We start from the raw sequence: 22,303 nt of genomic DNA, 5'->3' as shown, positions 1-22,303 counted from the left end.
GCTAATCAAAACAGTCATGGGAGGGTTATGAGAGAAGAGACTGGGTGTCAAGGTGGGAAGAAGACAGGCACTGGGGTATGGGTGGGGAGTTCACAGAGCAGCAGCTATTTATGGAAGAACACAGATGTATTTCAACATTTTAGCAACTGCTACCTCTGTTCTAGAGCCTTCCAGCTGAACGTCAATCACTCCATCTACCTCTTAACTTCTGTGTCCCTTACTGACTCCACCATCTAAACCCACTTTCAGGTTCCTGGCTTTTCTGCCACTTGCTACTTTCTGCCCCATCCTTGCTCGGAAAAGAGCCCAGGAGGTCAGCCCTAATTAATTCTAATTTCTGAAAGAAAAGCAGCCTGCTCAGACAGAAGTCAGTGAAGGGTCTTTCCTGGCAAAGGAAAGTATTCCAGGCCTGTTGCGCCAGTGTTCAGCTTCCGCCTCACGCCAGCAGGTGCTGGGAAGGGCAGCACAACAGCCTGTGAGACACTCAGGGTAATGACCCTGCTGTCAGGGAAGGAGTTAATGGCGGGGAGATGAGCTGTTTCTCAGTAAATCTGAGCACGTTACTAGGAAGCAGGCGCCCAGTACAGGCATACTGTGACGAGTCTTCAAAGTACCTTGGCAACCAAGACTTTTATTTTAGAAGCAAACTCTTACCAGGATTTTTGATTGTTGGCTGAGATTGAGACCTTAAGCAATTTCCTTAAGCTCTTTTGAGTCTCATAGTCATATCTTTCATATTGCAAAATAGGAAAACAAGAATGACCTACTTGAATCAAAAAGGTATGTAAAAAAAAAAAGGTATGTAAGGATTAAAATAACTCTTTGTTTTGAAAACTGGCAATTAAAGGGAAGGAATTAAACATTTAACCTCCTTTCTAATGGGCACTATATTTAGGGTAACTACATAATCTCAGTTTATGAGAGAAAGGTCTGTTTTACTAAAGAATGCCAGCTAATCAATGCAGAAATAATAAATCAGCATTTTGCAAGCTCTAATGAATTTGATTCAAGCAAATATTGTGAACTGCTGTTAAAATCATTAGGTAATCCCCCCATTAGAATGGTTAAAATTAAAAAGCCTGTCCATACTAAATGTTGGTGAGGATATGAAGTAATTGGAACTCTCATACAATGCTGGTGGGAATGTAAAATGTACAACCTCTTTGGAAAACAGTTTAGAGATTTCTTTAAAAGTTAAACAGGGACTTCCCTGGTGGCGCAGTGGTTAAGAATTGGCCTGCCAATGCAGGGGACAGGGGTTCGAGCCCTGGTCGGGGAAAATCCCACATGCCACAGAGCAACTAAGCCCGTGCACCACAACTACCGAGCCTGCAAGCCACAACTACTGAGCCCACGCACCGCAACTACTGAAGCCCATGCTCTCTATAGCCCATGCTCTGCAACAAGAGAAGCCACCACAATGAGAGGCCCGCACACCACAAGGAAGAGTGGCCCCTGCTTGCCTCACCTAGAGAAAGCCCGCACACAGCAAGGAAGACCCAACGCAGCCAAAAAATAATTAATTTAAAGAAAAAAAAATTAAACATATACCCACTATATGACTCAGCCATTTCACTCCAGGATAGTTACCTAAGAGAAGTGAAAGCATACGTCCATACAAAGACTTATACATGAATGTTCACAGCAGCTTTCTTTGTAGTAGACCAAAAAGGCTCTTTGAAGAGATTAAGGGTGTGACTCACAGATCCCATCAGCCATCTCAACAAAAGAAAAAAATAGAGATGAAATTATCCAGGAAAGGTAAGAGGAAGAGCCTCTTGTCTACTGGAGTGAATTCCCATGACATGCACAGGAGGCCCACAAGACTCTTGAGAATTTTATACTAGCAGAAACATTGACAGCTTGAACTGAAAGGGACAAAAAGAAGATTAAATGAAAGAAGTTGTACCCCCAAAATTCTCCAGACAGGAAGCAGGCTGATAAAACTACTTATCTGTAAACATGTGCACCTTTCAGGAAAAGGGAAGGATGGCTCAGAGGATGGAGCTTCAAATCCAGATGACAGAACTGAGAGGCATAGAGAATTATTCCCAGGCCTTGAAGCCTTGTATACTTCTTTTTTTTTTTAATTAATTTATTTTTTTGGCTGTGTTGGGTCTTCGTTGCTGTGTGCGGGCTTTCTCTAATTGCAGCGAGCAGGGGCTACTCTTCGTTGTGGTGTGTGGGCTTCTCATTGTGGTGGCTTCTCTTGTTGTGGAGCACAGGCTCTAGGTATGTGGGCTTCAGTAGTTGCAGCACACGGGCTCAGTGGTTGTGGCTCGTGGGCTCTAGAGCACAGGCTCAGCAGTTGTGGCGCACGGGCTTAGCTGCTCCGCAGCATGTGGGATCTTCCCGGACCAGGTCTTGAACCAGTGTCCCCTGCATTGGCAGGCGGATTCTCAACCACTGTATCACCAGGGAAGCCCTCCTCGTATACTTCTAATTGCTTTGCCTGTATTCACTCAGGTTTTCAAACCTTTTGGGTGGTGACTCACCATAAGAGATACATTTTACAAAGCAATGCAGCACACTCATACGTACACAATGGAAGCCAAAGATTTCAGAAAATAATTACCTACCCTGACTGTGTGCAATGAATTCTGATATCTTCTGTTAGATTGTATTCTGATTCTATTTCATTTTTTTTAAAAAATGCAGTTAACCCATTAAGTTGATTTCATGACCAACTGATGAGTCTTGACCTGCAGTTTGTAAAACCCTTTTAATTCGTTTAATATATGTACAGACACACACAAACTCCTATGAGATAGAAACTGTTATTGTACCCATTTTTCAGAAGAGGAAATTCTGGCACAGAGAGGTTAAATAACTTGCCTAAGCACACACAGGTAGGGATAAAGTGGGAGAACCAGGATTCTAACCCAGGGAGCCAGCTTCAAAGACAGTCCTTTGAACTACTCTCTTACAAGGCCTCTCTCATCCCACCTGCCACATGGTGGTAAGTGAGTATCTGCTGATAGATGTCTCTGATTCTCCAAAGGAGTGATTCAAGTGGTATTTGAACAGAGTGCTCTATTAAGATTATTGGAGTGTTCAAGTTTATGGCAGATTTAAGGAGAAGAAGTTATATTTTCTGACTCATATTTCATAATCAACAATAGTTCTCTGTGAAGAGCATAGACTTCCAAGTCAGATAATTCTGAGTTCACATACTGGCTCCACACCAGGGACAGATCCAGTCTTTGTGGGAACTGAAGCTTTATGCAATTTTGAAATCTCTTCCTAAGGAGAAGAATAGAGCTCATATATTCAGAATTAAGTGCCACGCCTTGAAAGGGGCCCATGTAAGAGAGGGCCCTGTGGCTTAAGCTTCCTTAGCTTTCTGCTTATTCGCCTCTGTCTGCCCTTTATTAGCCCTTTATTTCTTTTCTTTTTTACAAAATTTTAAAAAATTTATTTATTTTTTGGCTGCATTGGGTCTTCATTGCTGTGCGCGGACTTTCTCTAGTTGCGGTAAGCGGGGGCTACTCTTCATTGTGGTGTGGTGGCTTCTCGTGTAGCGGAGCATGGGCTCTAGGCGTGCGGGCTTCAGTAGTTGTGGCTCGCGGGCTCTAGAGCACAGGCTCAGTAGCTGTGGCGCGTGGGCTTAGTTGCTCTGCGGCATGTGGGATCTTCCCGGACCAGGGCTCGAACCTGTGTCCCCTGACCTGACAGGCAGATTCTTTATCACTGCGCCACCAGGAAAGTCCCTAGCCCTTTCTTTCTGACACTCGGTTTTCTAATCTCTGAAATAGGTGTAGCAGTTCCTATTTCTCGTGGATGCCAGACGATCAGCTGAAAGGACCTAGCTGAAGAGCCTAGTACAATGTTCACTAATTAGATACTCAATAAGTAATTGTTAATAGCAATAATAATAATTAAAAAATAGAATACTTCAATTAGAAAACAGTTTTTAAGCAAGGTTTTGAAATAAAAACACGATATGGAGAAAAAGTATTTTGTCAGTGCATTTACACCTCAGCTCTGTAACTCAGCTCTCCCTGGAGTCCAATTATTTTGGTTTCTCCAAAGCTCTCTCTTCAAAGAGAAGTATAAGTGAGAATAAGAAAGCAGAGTATTCAAAAACAAAGGCAGATATAGAGAGAGTATCATGGGAGAAAGTCAGCTGCAGGGGCCCCCAAAGGCCAGATTTCCACTGTGTGGATGTCAATAAGAAGAAAAAATATTTAACTGTTTAAGATCTTTCTCAAGAAACCAAAAAGGGGCATTCAAGGTGCATTTTGGCGTTGAGAGAGGAGGCAGCTGGACAAACTCCATCCTGGTAGAGTCAAGTTTTAGTCACCTGTATTCAGACATTTTATGTTTGTTGTTCTGCTGTGTCCTGAGGGATTATCAAAAAGCAAGAGGCCTCTGGAGTCGGCTTCCTGCCCCTTGGAGAACCAACAGTATTTGCAGAAACGCATGAGGTCACTTTGCCTTCCACTTACATCTTATATTCTCCTCTCAGAGTTTGAGATTCTAAAAAAAGGAGGTATGTTAATATAGAATGACATGAAAATATAAGAGTCTTTCTCAAACGTGTGGCTTCTCTTGGTTACCTGTGGGGTTTTTGTTTCGGGTGACTGTTGTGTCATTTAGCTAAAAAATAATAAGTGGGGATGTGTGGGAAGAGAAGGGTCAAATGATGGTAGGAAGTAATTAGATTAATTCAATAATTAAGGGGAGATACGTGGGTGATTATTAAGTTTCTTGCTAGCTACATTTACGCATAAGCACATGTTTTATTTTTCTTAGTATTTACAAATGACTCATACCCTTTGTAATTCAGCAATCACAAACTCTTCCCATTTTTCCCCAGAAATTCCTCTGTGTAAAGCTGAAGATGAAACAGCCCTTCTTTTTGTACTCACTGGCAAAACGATTTCTCTCCTTCTGCCATATCTATTTATCTACTAAGGGCATCAGGCACTTCTGGATTCATCTATTGCCTCCAAACCCCTATTTCCCTCTATTCTGATCCACAGTACTATGTCAGTAGGCTACTTTGGAATATTAACTGGTGGCTTTTGTCCACAGGATTTTCTTTTCTCCATGGCCTTTACCCCCATTCAGTGAACTAAATTTTTGTTGTCTCAACTCAGGGAAGGGTGGACCCATCTGAAAGAGGAGTCTTTTTCTGGCTTTGGGAAGCAGAAAGGACTCATGTACAGAGACAACACTGAAGGTCTGCAAGAGTCTACTGGACCTCTAGATGAGATCAATGTTCCCAGACTTGAGGAGAGTGTGGCTGGGGAGCTTGTACATTCCACACAAGGCCTGGTGCTGTGCCCTTGTAACTGGACCAGGCCTTCTGGGGTGGAGTTAGGAACGAGGATGATAGGAGTGCCCTGATAACTGTTTTTGTGTCTTCGGTGGTTGCTAGGCAAAATTTCATACAAAGAGGCTGTGTGACCACTATCAGGCCACCCTCAGAGACTGCTGCTTTAATCATTCCTAATGATCACTTTGGACAAAGTCTGGAAAAACATAGGGAAAAAAATTTAAATATGTGAGGAGGATGAAGGGAAGCATTCAGATCCCTTTAAACTAGCATTCATGAGGACTGTGACCTCTCGGTACATTTCAGCTTGGCCAGCATAACAGGTGATATTCAGGAGCAGAAAGCCACTCTCCCCCATGTCCTGTCACCACCAGAGTCCCTGGAAATTAGATATGACTCAGAGGAAAATCTAGGGGTATAGAGTGACCCTACACATCTAATTGTAATCTGTGATAATGGCTAGTCAGGCAAAGCACAGGAAGCCATGTGGACTGGTCTGTGCAGAGAGGGAAGGGCACCCTGAGCTGAGACCCGAAGGGTGAGATAGAGGTAACTAGGTGTTTGTGAAGGTAGAAAGAAAATACAGTCCCTGGGCTGGCAATTACCCAGTGAGCTACCCAGAACCACTTATGAAACAGTGTCGTGAGGCAAAGAGCAAGGAAAGGAGAAGGGACTGCTCAATAGCAGCAGATGCTGCAGAAAAGTCAGAGCAACATGAGGACCGTTGGATTAAAGAATACGGAAGACATTGTGTTGACTTTGTCAAGAATAGTTTCAGCAGATTGTGGGAAGAAAAAAAAATTGCAGGAGGCTGAGATGTGGGAGGTGTAGAAATAAAGATGGTAGAAATAAACAGACAAATTTTCATGAAATTTGGCTGTGAAGGGAATGGTAAAGGGCAATAGTAGGAGCTGGATAGGGAGTCAAAGGAAAAGGCTCTTAAAAGGTTGGGGAACCTTTGAACATGTGTAAACATTGATAGGAAGCAGCAAGTAGAGAGCAGGTAAAGAAGAGAGGATGGAGAGGGGGGACTCTCATTAGCAAAAGACACCTGGGGAACTAGGAAGTGACACGAGCCAAAGCTCAGGTAGGAAACTGGCCTAAATAGGAGGAGAAAAGGCTGGAGAAGTCGTAGATTTGGTGGCAGAGGTGAGGGAGCTGTCTAATGGCCTCTGTGAAGCGGGAGGAGATAGGATCTGCTAATTGGGGTGGGTCAGTGGATGGGAAGGGTTAGTAAAATCAAAGAATTGAAAAACATAGAAGAGATCTGAAACAGCTAGTAGAGTCAGTACAAATTCCCGACGTGCCAGCAAAACCTTACATCTCAGTACCTTTATTTCTGTTTTGAGCTCTCATTCCTCTAGGTGGCAGAGGCTTCATCTCAGTCAGTTCAGGAAGAGATGACAGGGAGGCAGTTGGATTCATGGGTCTGGAGCTCAGAGAGGGATATGGGCTGATAACATCCATCTGGGGTTCATCAGAACACAGTGTTTGTCTCTGGAGTCCCAGGAGTCATTGACATGCCTCAGTGAGAAATAAGGGGACAAAGAGCCCAACTTGGGGGAAAGGCCCAGTAGAGGAAGAAGAATCAGCAAAGGAAACTCAGAAGGTAGGAAGAAAAGCAGGAGAATGTCATGTCACAGAACTAAGAGAAGTGAATATTTGAAGTGAAATAAGAGGTCAGCTAGGATTAGGATTATAAAATATTCATGGATGTCATGTCTTCTTTCTTTGAGTTGGGGCACACACAAAAAAAACAGATAGAGAATATAATCATAATACTACTATTTATTGAGTGTATAGTGCCTGATTCTGTCATTCAACCAACCAATCAGTCATATATTAACTGAGTGAGTATGACTGTAGAGAAGTTTTCTTGTTATGAGGGCAGAGCTGGGGACTGCCCGGGCTAAAAGCTGCTAGTGGTCACCAGAGCCTCAGAGAATGAGGCAGGTGTCAAAAGCTCAGTGCTTAAATAAAAATGCTACATTAGTTTGTTCAGCTTCAGTAATGAGGAGCAGGTGGAGAGAGAGAGAAAGGAGCTTATTGTAAAAATTAGGAGAGGGAAAAACTTATTCTAAAAATTAGGAAGATTAAGCTTTGAGGGGAGTTCCCTGGCAGTCCAGTGGTTAGGACTCTGCGCTTCCACTGCAGTGGGGCCTGGGTTCAATTCCTGGTCAGGAAACTAAGATCCTGCAAGCCACGTGGCACGGCCAAAAAAAAAAAAAGAGAGATTAAGCTTTGAGGATCTTGAAGCAGTCTGAAATTCAACTTTAAGATTTAGGAGGTGAGGACTCTGCTCTTCACCATGTCTTCTCACAAGACTTTCAGGATCAAGCAATTCCTGGCTAAGAAACAAAAGCAGAATCGTCCCATTCCCCAGTGGATTCGGATGAAAACTGGTAATAAAATCAGATACAACTCCAAGAGGAGACGTTGGAGAAGAATCAAGCTGGCTCTATAAGGAATCGCACATGAGATGGCACACATATTTATTCTGTATCAAGTCACTTGCTTCTTACCATATCACTCTGAAAACATCACTATCTGGATAGCTGGATGTGTTTTATTGGGAAAATGATTTTTCTCTTTGTTTCTATGTTTCTGCACTAGTAGGTTGGCTCAGAAAAAAATATGTGAGAACTTTTGTTGGAAAAAAAAAAAAAGATTTAGGAGGTGAAAACTGTGAGCTTCTGTTTGGCACAAGTTCGTCCGTAGGCACTGATGCCTGCTCTGTTCGCACAGAAATGGAAGCACCCTGAGAGAATCTCGTTCCTATAACAGAGTGCAACTGAAAACAGGACTTTAGGGATTAAATCAGGTTATGCATGGACGAATGGAGTTCACTGTTAAAAAAGAATGACCCCTTTCATCATCATTATTATTATTATTACAGGATCCAAGTTCCTCCACCAGGGATTGAACCCGGGCCCTAGCAATGAAAGTGCCAAGTCCTAACCACTGGACCGCCAGGGAATTCCCTAACGATCCCTTTTAGATTAATTTATTTTGGTATATCCATCACTGAAAATTATACAACCCTTAAAAAAAGAATGAGGCAGTTCTACTTGTCCTGATTTCCGAGATATCTTTTTCAGTGAAAAGTACAAAGTGCAAAGCCTTGCATTTAGAGTGCTCTTCTTAGAAAAGGACCTATACGGATATGTCTGCATATACAAAGAATACGGAAGAAAACAAGAAACTGATGACAAAGGTGGCCCATGGGGAGGAGAGCTCAGTGACCTGGGATCAAGGCAGAGAGTTTGCATTGCACACTCTTTTGAATGTTGTACCAAGTATTATTTATTTAATAAATAAATATATGTAAATATATAAAAGATGCCTTTGGTGAATCATTATATAAGGTTCGTTTGTAATACAAAGTCATTCCCTAATTTGCTTTGGAAATGGTGACATTTGTGTATTGGATTTTCTTAAAGCATGAAATACCAGAGTCTGCAAGCCACACCCTGAGTGCTCTAAATTTGAGGTCACCAACAAAACCAGCCATGCAAGTGTGACTTTCCAAAAGGCCAAACATTGTCAAGTGTCAATGCTCAGAAGCATTCCCAGCGTCTGAGAATGTCAGAGAGAAGGGACCCTGGAGAGAGTTGGTACAATCCTCTTCTTTCTTTTTTTTTTTTAAAGGATTATATACCATGACCAAGTGGGATTTTAAAAAAAAATATATTTATTTATTTATTTTTGGCTGCGTTGGGTCTTTGTTGCTGCGCGCGGGCTTTCGCTAGTTGCGGTGTGTGGGCGTCTCGTTGCAGTGGCTTTTCTTGTTGTAGATCACGGGCTCTAGGTGCATGGGCTTCCGTAATTGTGGCACATGGGCTCAGTACTTGTGGCTCACAGGCTCTAGAGCGCAGGCTCAGTAGTTGTGGTACACGGGCTTAGTGCTCCGAGGCATGTAGGATCTTCCCGGACCAGGGTTCCGACCCATGTCCCCTGCATTGGCAGGCTGATTCTTAACCACTGCGCCACCAGGGAAGCCCCAATCCTCTTTTTTCTAAATGAGGAGACTAAGGCTAAAGGGGAAGAGTTGTGCCTAACAAAGAGATAATGCCACTTTGTGTAAATAAGGGACAAAATATAGTCTCTCTATCCATATCTGCATGAAGATATGAAGAAAGGATACACAAAACACGAATACCAATGGCTAACTATATGGAGAGGGAAGGTGAGAAATGGGAGGGTGGGAGACAGGGGTAGGAATGAGATTTTTCACTTTGAACCTTTTATAATCCTTGAACTATTTTTTTTAACAATAAAACCTATTTAAAAGAGAGATGGACCATTGACATCTACATGACTTACAATTCAGTTTTCAAAGAAGACATTATGAGGCTATGGGCTCAGAAATAAATTAAGAATCTGGTGTTGAAACCACAGGTCAAATCCTGCTGCTTCAAATGCCCATGACAGTCGGAGTTATTTTGTCATATTGAGATTTGTTTGAGATAACATGGGCCATTAGCTGGCCTTAGATCTTGTTTTTGATTATAGACAGATTTGTCAAAATCATGCAGTAACAGCCCCTTGCTAGTTTGTGGATTCAGTCATATGAAGAGGCACCACAGAGCAGGACAAAGATCAATGGACAGGAAGACAGGTAAGCTGGTTCTAACCGAATTTTGCAATTTAATTCACCTGTGACTCCGGGCAACTTAATTCCTCTCCTTAGGCCGGTTTTCACATCTGTAAAATGGAAGGATTAGATGAAGTGATCTCTAGGTTCTCTGATATGACTGGAGTCTGAAACAGTTGTTAGCAGTTTAGAACTAAAGGGGAATTTATGAGATCATTTTTCAAGGCCAGGAAATGGCTATGGACTGTTGGGTCACCTTTTGCTCCTTTGACCTGAAGTTACAACAAGAACCATCAAGTGATCTTCTTGGCCCTTGTCTCCTACGACCACACACACACACACACACACACACACGCACGCACACACACACACACACACACACACACACACACACCCTGATGATGACTAGATCTGTGTTCCTCAGAGCACTAGTTTAGGGAAATGTTAATTAGTGCTCCATGAAACATCTCAAATGAATTTGGGGTATTCTGTACAATAAACGTTCCCGATGGAGAATCACAATGGTATTAATGGACCTAAGAAATCCTGCAGTAAAGAAACTCAAATAGGGAATTCCCTGGTGGTCCACGTGTTAGATCTTGGCATTTTTCACTGCCATGGCCGGGTTCACTCCCTGGTTGGGGAACTAAGATCCTGCAAGCCGTGTGGCGCAGCCAAAAAAAAAAAAAAGTGAAAAAAGAAACACTTAATTTTACTTAACCTAGCGTTTTCCAAACTTATGCATATGGAACACTTTAGTGTGTCCTATTACCTTTACTTAGAACAAGTGGGATTCGCATACCTCTATTTTTAGGGAATACATGAGATCAGCTATCATTTGGCAATTAGGACAGTTCTGGGGCTTCTGCAAACATGGGAAGATTGAACACATTCCTAAGGGAGCCTGAGAGTCTTGTGATTCATGCAGCTTTCCACCCCACCAATTGAAAAAAAACCTTTCAACAGTGGGAGCCTCAGAAACTCCCTTGTTTTACAGGAAATTTCCCGTCTAAGCACAGTGAGGTCAGATTTATTTTTGCTTTGGGAAATTTGTTTCTGTCACTCTTTTTGTTCAGAAATTATAGTTCTCTTTCTCTCCTTGCTGCAAAAGGTTGGTTTAATTCCCTCCTTCCTAATGTTTTCACTCCCAAACAGGCAGGTAGGAAAAGTTTATGCATTATTTGGGTGCTAGACCTGCCCCACTTCACATCCTGCATTTGTTTTTGAGATTTTCCACCCTCAATTCCCAAAGAAACATTGACTCATCATCACACACACACACACACACACACACACACACACACACACACAGAGTCACTTGGAAAAAATTAATTTAAAATCTGTATTTCTTAAGACTTCTCAATTATTTTGGCCTCATCATTAAGCATTTAGTTTAAAGAAAGACTCTAAGCAGGCAAAATCATATGATCAAAAACTATCATTGTACTATGTGTTGGCATGTCTATAAGTCTGAAATCAAGCAACAATATGAAAAGCTGCTTTTACATTTAGCACTTTCTTTGAGTTTTCAGGTTTGTGGCCTAAGCATTAAAAATGACCAGTCAGGTGGCTATTGCAGGGCCAGCTGATTATACTAATGCTTCCCTGAAGAATTGCAGCTGCAAATAAATTCTTTTTCTCCTGACCAGCCTTCTTATTGGCAGTTACCCCATAGTATATGCTGTCCCCTCGTGCTCTCCTGGGTCAGTGAGAAAGACATGGAGATGAGAAGGCAGCTGGATGGGGGTGGAGGAGGTACCCACTGACTCTCCCGCCCGCTCCTTCTACCTTAGCACCAGTTCTTTGATGGGTTGTCTTAATTTGCCTGGGAAATATTAACTGTTGCTATGGTTGAAACTTAAAAGAGAAGGCTATGAAATTAAGTGGGAAGGAAACATCAAAGAGAAAAAAATAAACAGGATGGGAGACAGATTACTTACAATAATGGAGGGTGTGATGGTTAACTTTATGTGTCAATTTGTCTAGGTTATGACGCCCAGTTTGGTCAAACACTAGTCTAAATGTTGCCATGAATGTATATTTTAAATATTATTAACATTTATAATTACTTGACTGTTAAGTTAAGCAGATTACCCTCCACTATGTGGGTGTGTCTCATTCAGTCAGTTAAAAGCCTTATGGGCAAAGGCTGAGGTTTCCAAAGGAAGAAGGAATTTTGCATCAAGATGATGACATAGAAATCCTGCCTGAGTTTCCAGCCTACTGGGCTACCCTGTGGATTTCAGACTTAAGACTACAACATCACCTCTTGCCTGAGTTTCCAGCTTGCCCTACAGATTTAGAATTTGCCAGCCCCCACAATCCTTAAAACAAACTGTCTCTTTCTCTCTTTACCCTATTGCTTCTGTTTCTCTGGAGAAGCCTGATTAATACAGAGGGCTCTAGGATGGATGACCCTAGAGAAAAAAATGGAGCTCTTTGACCATAATCTGATACGAGATTTCCAGTTTGGCAGAGAGCTTGCAGATAAGTCAGTGATAGATACTTTAAAATAAAACTGTGCAAGGGAAAAAATTGAAGCAATTGTTAACTCCAGAGAAAACAAAAAGTGGCAAAGAAGACAGAGTAATTATTCTTCCTCATTTGGTTCAGTTATAAACACTGAATTAAAAAAAATTTTTTTATCGAAGTATAGCTGATTAACAATGTGTTAGTTTCAGGTGTATAGCAAAGTTTTACATATATATATATAAGAAATACATATATATTCTTTTTCAGATTCTTTTCCATTATAGGTTATTACAAGATATTGAATATAGTTCCCTGTGCTACACAGTAGATCCTTGCTGTTTATCTATTTTATATATAGCAGTGTGTATCTGTTAATCCCAAGCTCCTAATTTATTCTTCCTCTTTCCTCTTTGATAACCATAAATTTGTTTTCTATATCTGAGTCTGTTTCTGTTTTGTAAATAAGTTCATTTGTATCATTTTTTAAGATTCCATGTATAAGTGATATCATATGATATTTGTCTTTCTCTGTCTGACTTACTTCACTTGGTATGATAATCTCTAGGTCCATCCATGTTGCTTCAAATGGCACTATTTCCTTTTTATGGCTGAGTAATATTCCATTGTATATATTTACCACATCTTCTTTATTTATTCATCTGTCAATGGACACTTAGGTTGCTTTCATGTCTTGGCTATTGTAAGCAGTGCTGCTATCAACTGGGGTGCAGGCATCTTTTCAAATTATAGTTTTTGTCTTTTCCAGATACACGCCCAGGAGTGGCATTGCAGGATCATGTGGTAACTCTGTTTTTAGTTTTTTAAGGAAACTCCATACTGCTCTCCATAATGGCTGCACCAATTTACATTCCCACCAACAGGGTAGGAGGGTTCCCTTTTCTCCACATCCTCTCCAGCATTTATTATTTTGTAGACTTTTTGATGATGGCCATTCTGCCTGGTGTGAGGTGATACCTCATTGTAGTTTTGATTTGCATTTCTCTAATAATTAGCAATGTTGAGCATCTTTTCATGTGCCTGTTGGCCCTCTGTATATCTTCTTTGGAGAATAAATGCTGAATATCGGTTTAAGGAAAATGACAGTGATGGAAGAAGTTATATGGAAGTTGTGGTGTAAGTAAGTCAAATCCTCATCTTCACTGAGGAAGTTAAAAAATTGAAAAATTGAGAAAAAGCAATATTATTTAGAAACAAGGAGATAAATAGCAGAAGAAACAACTAAAAGCATTGAAAGCAGCTGCTTGCTGATTGACTCCAGTGGGAGTGGGTGGGCAAGTAGCTGCTGTTTATCATTATAAATCTTGTAGCTCATTTGGTCTTTTTTGTCCATATGTGTATTACTTTGATAAAAATAAAAACTAAATTAAAAGTTATGTGGGGGGCTTCCCTGGTGGCACAGTGGTTGAGAGTCCGCCTGCCGATGCAGGGGACACGGGTTCATGCCCCGGTCCGGGAAGATCCCACATGCCGCGGTGCAGCTGGGCCCGTGAGCCTACGGCCGCTGAGCCTGTGCGTCCGGAGCCTGTGCTTCCCAAAAAAAAAAAAAAAAAAAAGTTATGTGGGTCCAATATGGAAAATTTGGAAAGTACAGAAAAGTATAAGAAAGAAATAATAACCACTCACAATTCTTCCACTCAGAGAAGGTAACTATGCACATTTTTTTAAATTGAAATATAGTTAATTTACAATGTTGTGCAACTACACACATTTCTTTTTTTAATATATCTTTTTTATTTATTTATTTTTGGCTGTGTCAGGTCTTTGTTGCGGCACTTGGGCTCTTTGTTGCAGCGCGCGGGCTCCAGAGCACGTGGGCTCTGTAGTTGTGGCACAAAGGCTCAGTAGTTGCGGCATATGGGCTTAGTTGCCCCGCGGCATGTGGGATCTTAGTTCTCCGACCAGGGATTGAACCCCCGTCCCCTGCATTGGAAGGTAGATTCTTAACCACTGGACCACCAGGGAAGTCCCAACTATGCACATTTCTGAGGAAAAGGATTATTAAATGAATTTATTGGGATTAAGCTGTCAGAGCTTGAGGATTTTAAAATATCATAACAGATATAAATGGACAGATAATAAGAGTATAATACTGCATGAGAAATATTGTAGGTATAATTACATACAGTATAATCATATACAGTATGATCCCATATGTGTGTATTAGAAAGTAATCTGTACACCTGAAACTCATATAAAGAAAAAGGAAAACTACTAACTTCTTGGCAGTTAATTTATTCTACCGAAATTTGTGAATCTCAATGTACTACTCAACATACTCCCAAATAAACATTATTATCCACAATGATACTTTCGGTCGGATGAGGCCATGTAGTTGCTAAATGGAGTTCACTAAAATAAACAAAACATAAAATAATGTTTTTTAAGAAAGTACTCTGAAGGGATACCCACCAAAATGTTACTTGGTAGTGACCAGGGCTGGGGCTGGGACTAGGATGGGCAAGTGAGGAGTTAGGACTCACAATGAAAGGAAACACACTCTCAGGATCATGCAAGCGCAGGGGCCGCACCTGAACTTGAGGGCCTCCTTGAATACTGTGCCCTAGGTGCGTCACTTGCCTCAGTCTCTGCCCTGGTAGGGACATAGAGCTGCTGGATTGTGGGCACTTTCTCCTTCATATTTTTCACTTAGATATACATTTAAATTGCTTGTAACTCCAAGGTATGTGGACCAGCAGCATTAGAATAACCTGGGAGCTTCTTTGAAATGCAGAATCTCAGCTCAGCCCCAGACCTTCTGAATCAGAATCTGCATTTTAGCTGAATCCCAGGGGATTTGTTTGCACGTTGAAGTTTGAGAAGCCCAGGGCTAGCAGGCACCAAGCACAGTTCCTTCCCTCAATTGGAGGGAATGTTCAGAGGCAATTGCTGTCATGGCTCCCAGTGGGTTGGACACACACTGCCAGGGGGTAAGACGTCTGTTCTCTAGAGGATTGTGGTCTTTGCCAAGAGCCTGAGCTTCAGCTGGTGAAGCAATCACAGGTTAGCTTGATGGAGGAGAAGCAGGTGATTCCTTTGGGACAAAGAACAATTTAGAGCAAAGTTTAAAGAGAAGGGAAAGTCTAATGGGTCTGAAAGTGAGGAAAGGAGCAAGACAAAAGAAGTGCTAATATTCAAACGAAGTAATTCAAGTCCCAAGCGGATGAAGAATAACTTAGTATCCTATAAGGTTGTTCATTCCAAGAGTTTTTAGAGAAATCTGTTATAAAACTGAGAAGCTTGGATTAGGTGAATTATATTGTATTTATAAGAAGGCAGAGACTTCCCTGGTGGCTCAGTGGTTAAGAACCTGCCTGCCAACGCAGGGGACACAGGTTCGAGCCCTGGTCTGGGAAGATCCCACATGCTGCTGAGCAACTAAGCCCGTGCGCCACAATTACTGAGCCTGCGCGCCTAGAGCCCTTGCTCTGCAACGAGAGGCCACTGCAAGGAAAAGCCCGTGCACCACAACAAAGAGTAGCCCCTGCTCGCCGCAACTAGAGAAAGCCCACGTGCAGCAACAAAGACCCAATGCAGCCAAAAATAAATAAATAAATTTATTTAAAAAAATTATAAGAAGGCAGTTAACATAGAATAGAAAATACAAAGGGAATGACTGTTTCAGTGTCAATTAATTAATAAACAGAAGTCAATTAATAAGGGTCCTGCTATATGTCTGCTGTCCATTTAGATTAGTAAATTAGATTAAAAGAGAACAGCAAAGTAATATATACTGCCATGGCAAACATTATTGACTGTATCAGCCAATATACTTTCTTAACCTCTTTTTTCCTTGCCTGCCTCCCTAACAGATCATAAAAAGCTGAGTATGCTCTCCCAGGAAGGGTGGCCATATGATGCAATTCTGGCCAATGAGACCCCTGTGGAGGTCTCTAGACATTATATGGAGCCACCACCACTCTCACCAGAATGGATTCAGAGTGATCTTTCCAGGGCCTGGAGTAGGGTGTAGTGAGTCAGACACTCACCTTGGTATAAGATTTATGAAGGTGGCAAAAGATCAGTAATTAAGGTAATATTTTAATGCAATATTAAAAAAATAAAAATTAATGCAAAAATATCCATGATGAATGAAATATCAACATTTATAATAAAGGCCAGGGTCGTTCCTGTTGGTCCACTGGTTAAGACTCCTTGCTTCCACTACAGAGGGCATGGGTTCAATCCCTGTCGGGGAACTAAGATCCCACATGCCACAAGGCCCAAAAATAAATAAAATAAAATAAAATAAAATAAAATAAGGGCTGGGTCTGACAACACCAGAGTTTTAGAGTGAGGCAAATGAGGCTGAGTCCTGCAAGAGTAGGATCAGGTCACCCTAATTTCCAACCCACAGGTGGGGGGTCAGGGTGGAAAAAGTGATTGGTGGCACTTAGGTTTTTATGCCCACTCTCTAGCTGCAAGGGAGTCTAGGAAAGAGACTACCTGTAATTTTCAGTTTTGATAGTGAGAAGTGGGAAACACTTGAAAGGGATTCAGGAGCTAGGTCATCAAAAAGAATGACAAATGTCCACTACACTTAATGGAGTCATGGTAAAATGTCACCATTTGGGTCCATGAAGGGCTAGATCAGCATATTTTGGCTAGATTATTTTGAGGAAACCTTTAGTATTTATTAGAGTTGGGATACAGATAAATTAATGTAGGACTATAGAGGGTGGAGAACAAAATTCCTCTCCTGAAACTGGGAAGGCTCCAAGGAGAAGGTAAGGTTTGAGCTGGGCTTTCGAGGAAGGAAAGGGGAAAGCAGAAAGAACAGTGAATTTTCAGTTAGAAAATCGGGTTCCCTGCTTCACTACTTGGCTTCCCAGCTGTGAGAATTCAGGCAAGTCACTTTGCTTCCCCAAGTGTTAGTTACTTTATCTGTTGTTAAAAAAACAAAAATTCCACCAAATAAATCTGAAGATCTATTGGCTTTGTTCAATCTTCATGAATCAGGCAGCATTCCAGCTAGTAAACAGAAAGGTGCTCTAATGGTTTGTACAAAATGGAAGGTTTTTGTGGTCAGGAGGAGGGTGGGGCAAGGAAGCTATTAGCAAAAGAAAAGAAAGAGTTGCTTTAGGCCAGATCACCATATTTTGGGGAAAAGGTGAGGTTCAATCATGCAGATTCCATCTTCTTCCTTTGTGGGAGTTGTGGGGGAGATGGAGAGGGTCCAGGTGACAGATTACCTCACTGGTGCTGACCAGAATATTCCAGACTGGATGATTGAGATTACATTACCGAGGGAAGGTGGAAACTGCAATTAGATCAGGTATCAAATCTAAGTTTATTATCATGGGCTTTAGCACAAGTGATGCCATTTTGGGCCTGTGGTTTTCTCTTTAACACTAAAAACGTATCCCTTGTAACCAACAAGGACCTACTGTATAACACAGGGAACTCTGCTCAATATTCTATAATAAACGAAGTGAGAAAATAATTTGAAAAAGAATACACATATATGTATAACTGAATCACTTTGCTGTACACCTGAAACTAACACAACATTGTAAACCAGATATAGTCCAATATAAAATAAAAGTTAAAAAAATAAATAAGTTAGAAAAAACAAGCAAAAATAAAAGTAAAGGGCAAGGACTTCTCTGGTGGCACAGTGGTTAAAGAATCTGCCTACCAGTGCAGGGGACACGGGTTTGAGCCCTGGTCTGGGAAAATCCCACATGCCGCAGAGCAACTAAGCCCGTGCACCACAACTACTGAGCCCGCGTGCCTAGAGCCTGTGCTCCACAGCAAGAGAAGCCACCTCAATGAGAAGTCCGTGCACCACAACGAAGAGTAGCCCCTGCTCTCTGCAACTAGAGAAAAGCCCGAGTGCAGCAATGAAGACCCAACGCAGCCAAAAATAAATAAATAAATCTTAAAAAAAAAAGTAAAGGGCAAGACCTTGATCTTGAAAAGTTAAAAGAAAAAACAACAAAAATCTTATCCTTTGAGACCTGCCAAAGAGCTGTGAAGATCGAATAGCTGCTCTCAAAAAGACAACAGGGGACTTCCCTGGTGGTGCAATGGTTAAGAATCCACCTGCCAATTCAGGGGACACAGGTTCGAACCCTGGTCCTGGAAGATCCCATATGCTGCGGAGCAACTAAGTCCGTGTGCCACAACTACTGAGCCTGCGCTCTAGAGCCCGGGAACCACAACTACTGAAGCCCACATGCTCTAGGGCCTGCATGCCACAACTGCTGGACCGGCATGCTGCAACTACTGAAGTCCCTGCGCCTATAGCCCGTGCTCTGCAACAAGAGAAGCCACTGCAATGAGAAGCGCACAGACTGCAACGAAGACTCAATGCAGCCAAAAAAAAAAAAAAAGACAACAGGATGTGGAGAGAAGGGAATCCTCATGCATTGGTGGGAATGTAAATTGGTGCAGCCACTATGGAAAACAGTATGGAGATTTCTCAAAAAATTAAAAAAATAGAACTAGCATTTGATGCAGCTTCCACTCCTGGGTATTTATCCAAAGAAAACAAGAACACTAATTACAAAAGATATATGCATTCCTATGTTCATTGCAGCATTATTTATAATAGCCAAGATATGGAAGCAACCTAAGTGCCCATCAATAGATGAATGGATAAAGAAGATGGTATGTTTGTGTGTGTGTATAATATATACATATGAATATTACTCAGCCATGAAAAAGAATAAAACTTTGCCATTTGCAACAACATGGATGGACCTAGAGGGTATTATGCTAAGTGAAATAAGTCTGACAAAGACAAATACTGTATGATTTCACTTATATGTGGAATCTAAAGACAAAGGCAAATACTGTATGATTTCACTTATATGTGGAATCTAAAATAAATATAAATGAACAAACATGAAACAGAAACAGAGTTATAGATAGAGAGAACAAATAGGTGGTTGCTAGAGGGGAGGTGAGTGGGAAAAAGGTGAGGGAGATTAAGATGTACAAACTTCTAGTTGCAAGATAAATGAGTCATGGGTCTGAAATGTACAGTGTGGAGAATATAGTCAATAACTATGTAATATCTTTGTATGGTGACACTTGTAATTAGACTTACATCATTTTGAAATGTACAGAAATATTGAAACAGTATGTTGTATAACAGGAACTAATATAATATAGATCAGTTATACTTCAAAAACAAATAAACGAACAAACCCATAGAAAAAAGGATCAGATTTGCGAGGTGGGGAGGGGGAGGTGGATGAGGTGGTCAAAAGGTACAAACTTCCAGTTATAGGATAACCCAAGTACTAGGGATGTAATGCACACCATGATAAATATAATTTACACTGCTGTACGTTATATATGAAAGTTTTGTTTTTTTAATTTTGTATTTAGATGATGGGTGTTTACTAAACTTATTGTGATAATCATTTCATGAGGTATGTAAGTCAAAGCATAATGTTGTACACAAATTTATACAGTGCTGTATGTCAATTATGCCTCAATTAAAATGGAAGAAGAGCTGTGAGGATCACCTGAGATTAAGTGTTTGCACGTGGATTTTAGACTGAAAAGCGCTTTGCAAACATCTGGCATTGTGACTAAGTCGTTAAGGATGGGGAGAACTTTGACAAAAGGCACTGAGGGAGAAGGGCCTCTGGGCAAGGAGAATGAAAGGTGAAGTGGTATTTTTTTAAAAATAAATTTATTTATTTGTGGCTGCATTAGGTCTTCGTTGCACGCGGGCTTTTTTTAGTTTTGTCGAGCGGGGGCTACTCTTGTGGTTTGCGGGCTTCTCATTGTGGTGGCTTCTCTTGTTGTGGAGCACAGGCTCTAGGCACGCGGGCTTCAGTAGTTACAGCACGTGGGCTCAGTAGTTGTGGCTCACGGGCTCTAGAACACAGGCTCAGTAGTTGTGGCGCTCAGGCTTAGTTGCTTCGCGGCATGTGGGATCTTCCTGGACCAGGGATTGAACCCGAGTCCCCTGCATTAGCAGGTGGATTCTTAACCATTGAGCCACCAGGGAAGCCCCAGCGGCGTGGTTTTTGTGTGCTAAGACAAAAGGAAACTAGGCTTTGAAGTCTAGAAAGGTGAAAGTACTCAAGGAAAGCCTATGTTTTTAAGACCATTAAGGAAACAAAGCCTGGGACTCCAAGCTTGAAGGATAAAACTAAGCCCTATGGTCTTACACAGTTACACAAGAGCGTGGGGGTACCCTAATATCACAAACACACTAATGAATGACTTGCACACACGCTTCTTTCTCTGCCTACATGGCCTCTATTGAAGGCAGGCAGGGACCATGTCTTACTCATCTTTGTTTCCAGGAGCCTGACACTTAAGAGCACTACACTCCACTCTCAAGGAACCAGTGAGTGACCAAAGGCTTGGGACCTCTTTAACTCAGGGGGTGGGATGGACTAAGCGGCTAGGTAGCCTTGAAAAGCAGGTTCTTTTGTACACACTGGGATGCCAAGGGCTCCAATGGACCTATTTATGATGAAAATCAAGAGAAGGTGGGGGACCAAGATTACACAGGTGATAAAACTTCATGGAGCTACACATGAACGCGAGCACGCACCCACACGCACACGCACAAATGAGTGCATGCCAAACTGGTTAAATCTGAGTCAGACTTGTAATCTAGTTAAGTGCATTGGTCTAGTCAATTGTATCCCGCCAGTGTTAATTTCCTGGTTTTGATAATGTAGTATAGTTATGTAAGATGTTGAGGGAAGCTGGGTGGGTGATGGGTAAAAGGGACCTCTTTGCACTAATTTTGCAACTTTTTGTGAGCTTATAATTCTTTCAAAATAAAAATAAAAAGACCCTCCCCCGAGCCCAGCTCCGCCCACCCCGAGAAGGCTCCACACCTCACACTTCCGCGCTCAACCCAGCCTCTCCTGCTGGAATAAGGCGAGGAGGGGCGGGGCCGCGCACGCGCAGACCTGAACCCCCCCCCACCGCTTCGCGGGGAAGTAACGCTTGCGCAGTCTGGGTTCCTGGCCGCCGCGGCAGCAGTCTCCGCCGAGAGGGACCGGACCGCCTTGGCCCCTCCGCTTGCCGTCTTTTCCGGCAGTTGGGGCGCTTCCTGTTGTTCGCACCCGTAACCGCCCCTCGGCCCTTACCTCAGAGCCCCTCAGGCGTCCCGTCCCCTCCTCTGGTCGGCTGGCTGCTGGTGCTGGGGTTTCGCTTTTCCTCACGTCGAGACCGCTGGCCCGGCCGGCGTTTGCGGTTGTCGGCCGCCCGCAGCCCTGCCTCCCCTGGGGCTCTGGTGAGTGTCTAGCTGCTGTTGTCTTCGGTCCATCCCTGGCTTTTCCATTCTCTCTTCTTCCCCCGACTCTTTTCGGGGTTTTCCCCTTCCCGCCGGCGTCCTGTTTCCAGCCCTGCCCTTTCGGCCCCTGCTGACAGTCTCCCTCCTCCTGGCTTCCAGAGGCTCCTTGTCGGTCCTTTGCACGTTTTCCCAGTCCCAGGCTCCCCACCCCGTCCACTCTGTCTTCGTGTGCAGTTGGGGCGGGGAGCCAGGCTTTCTTTCCGTGTTGCCTGCTTTGTCTGCTCCCTGCCACCGCTCAGTGCCCTTCGGGATGTCGGTCGTTATGAATGTTCACCTCCTTGTCTTTTTTTTAAGAACCTGAGAGGTGTTGTGTGAGGCAGAGATGTTGGTACCTTTGCGTTTGCCCCCTTCCTGATGGTCAATCTTAGGGTACTGGCCTTCAGAGAAGCTGACTAAACCACAGGGAAATTTAGTGAAGACTCTTCTTTTAAGATGAGTGGAGAAGGAATGTCAGTTAGAACTTGGAGCAAAGTCTGTGCAGAAAGACTTAGAGAAAGCATGCAGAACGGTAAGTAGAGAGACCAGATCTCCCAGTTGACTAAACGAGACAAAGAGAAACTTATTCTTTTTCAAGTGTACAGAGGAAGGCTGGAGTGAAGAAGCCCCGTGCTTCCTCTCCCTTTCAGCTCCCTTTGGCTCTGACTTAGAATTAGCCAGGCAG

General features: G+C 42.5%; 1 protein-coding gene and 1 pseudogene across 2 annotated transcripts in view; both read left to right on the top strand.

The window, feature by feature from the left end:
• Positions 1–7,589: 7,589 nt before the first annotated feature.
• On the top strand, positions 7,590–7,745 carry LOC112414075 (60S ribosomal protein L39 pseudogene; annotated as a pseudogene).
• Positions 7,746–21,308: 13,563 nt separating this feature from the next.
• STK38 (serine/threonine kinase 38) overlaps positions 21,309–22,303 on the top strand; it is a 43,031-nt gene continuing 42,036 nt past the window's right edge. For both annotated transcript variants that reach the window (XM_024765875.1, XM_024765876.1), the window contains exon 1: positions 21,309–21,582. The gene's annotated coding sequence lies outside the window, so the exon portion shown is untranslated. The remainder of the gene's footprint in view (positions 21,583–22,303) is intronic.

The sequence above is a fragment of the Neophocaena asiaeorientalis genome, unplaced genomic scaffold, assembly GCF_003031525.2.
Source record: "Neophocaena asiaeorientalis asiaeorientalis breed wild unplaced genomic scaffold, Neophocaena_asiaeorientalis_V1.1 scaffold46, whole genome shotgun sequence".
NCBI lineage: Eukaryota > Metazoa > Chordata > Mammalia > Artiodactyla > Phocoenidae > Neophocaena > Neophocaena asiaeorientalis.
Note: the sequence above shows the minus strand (reverse complement) of the source record. Positions and strands in the feature narration are given on the sequence as shown.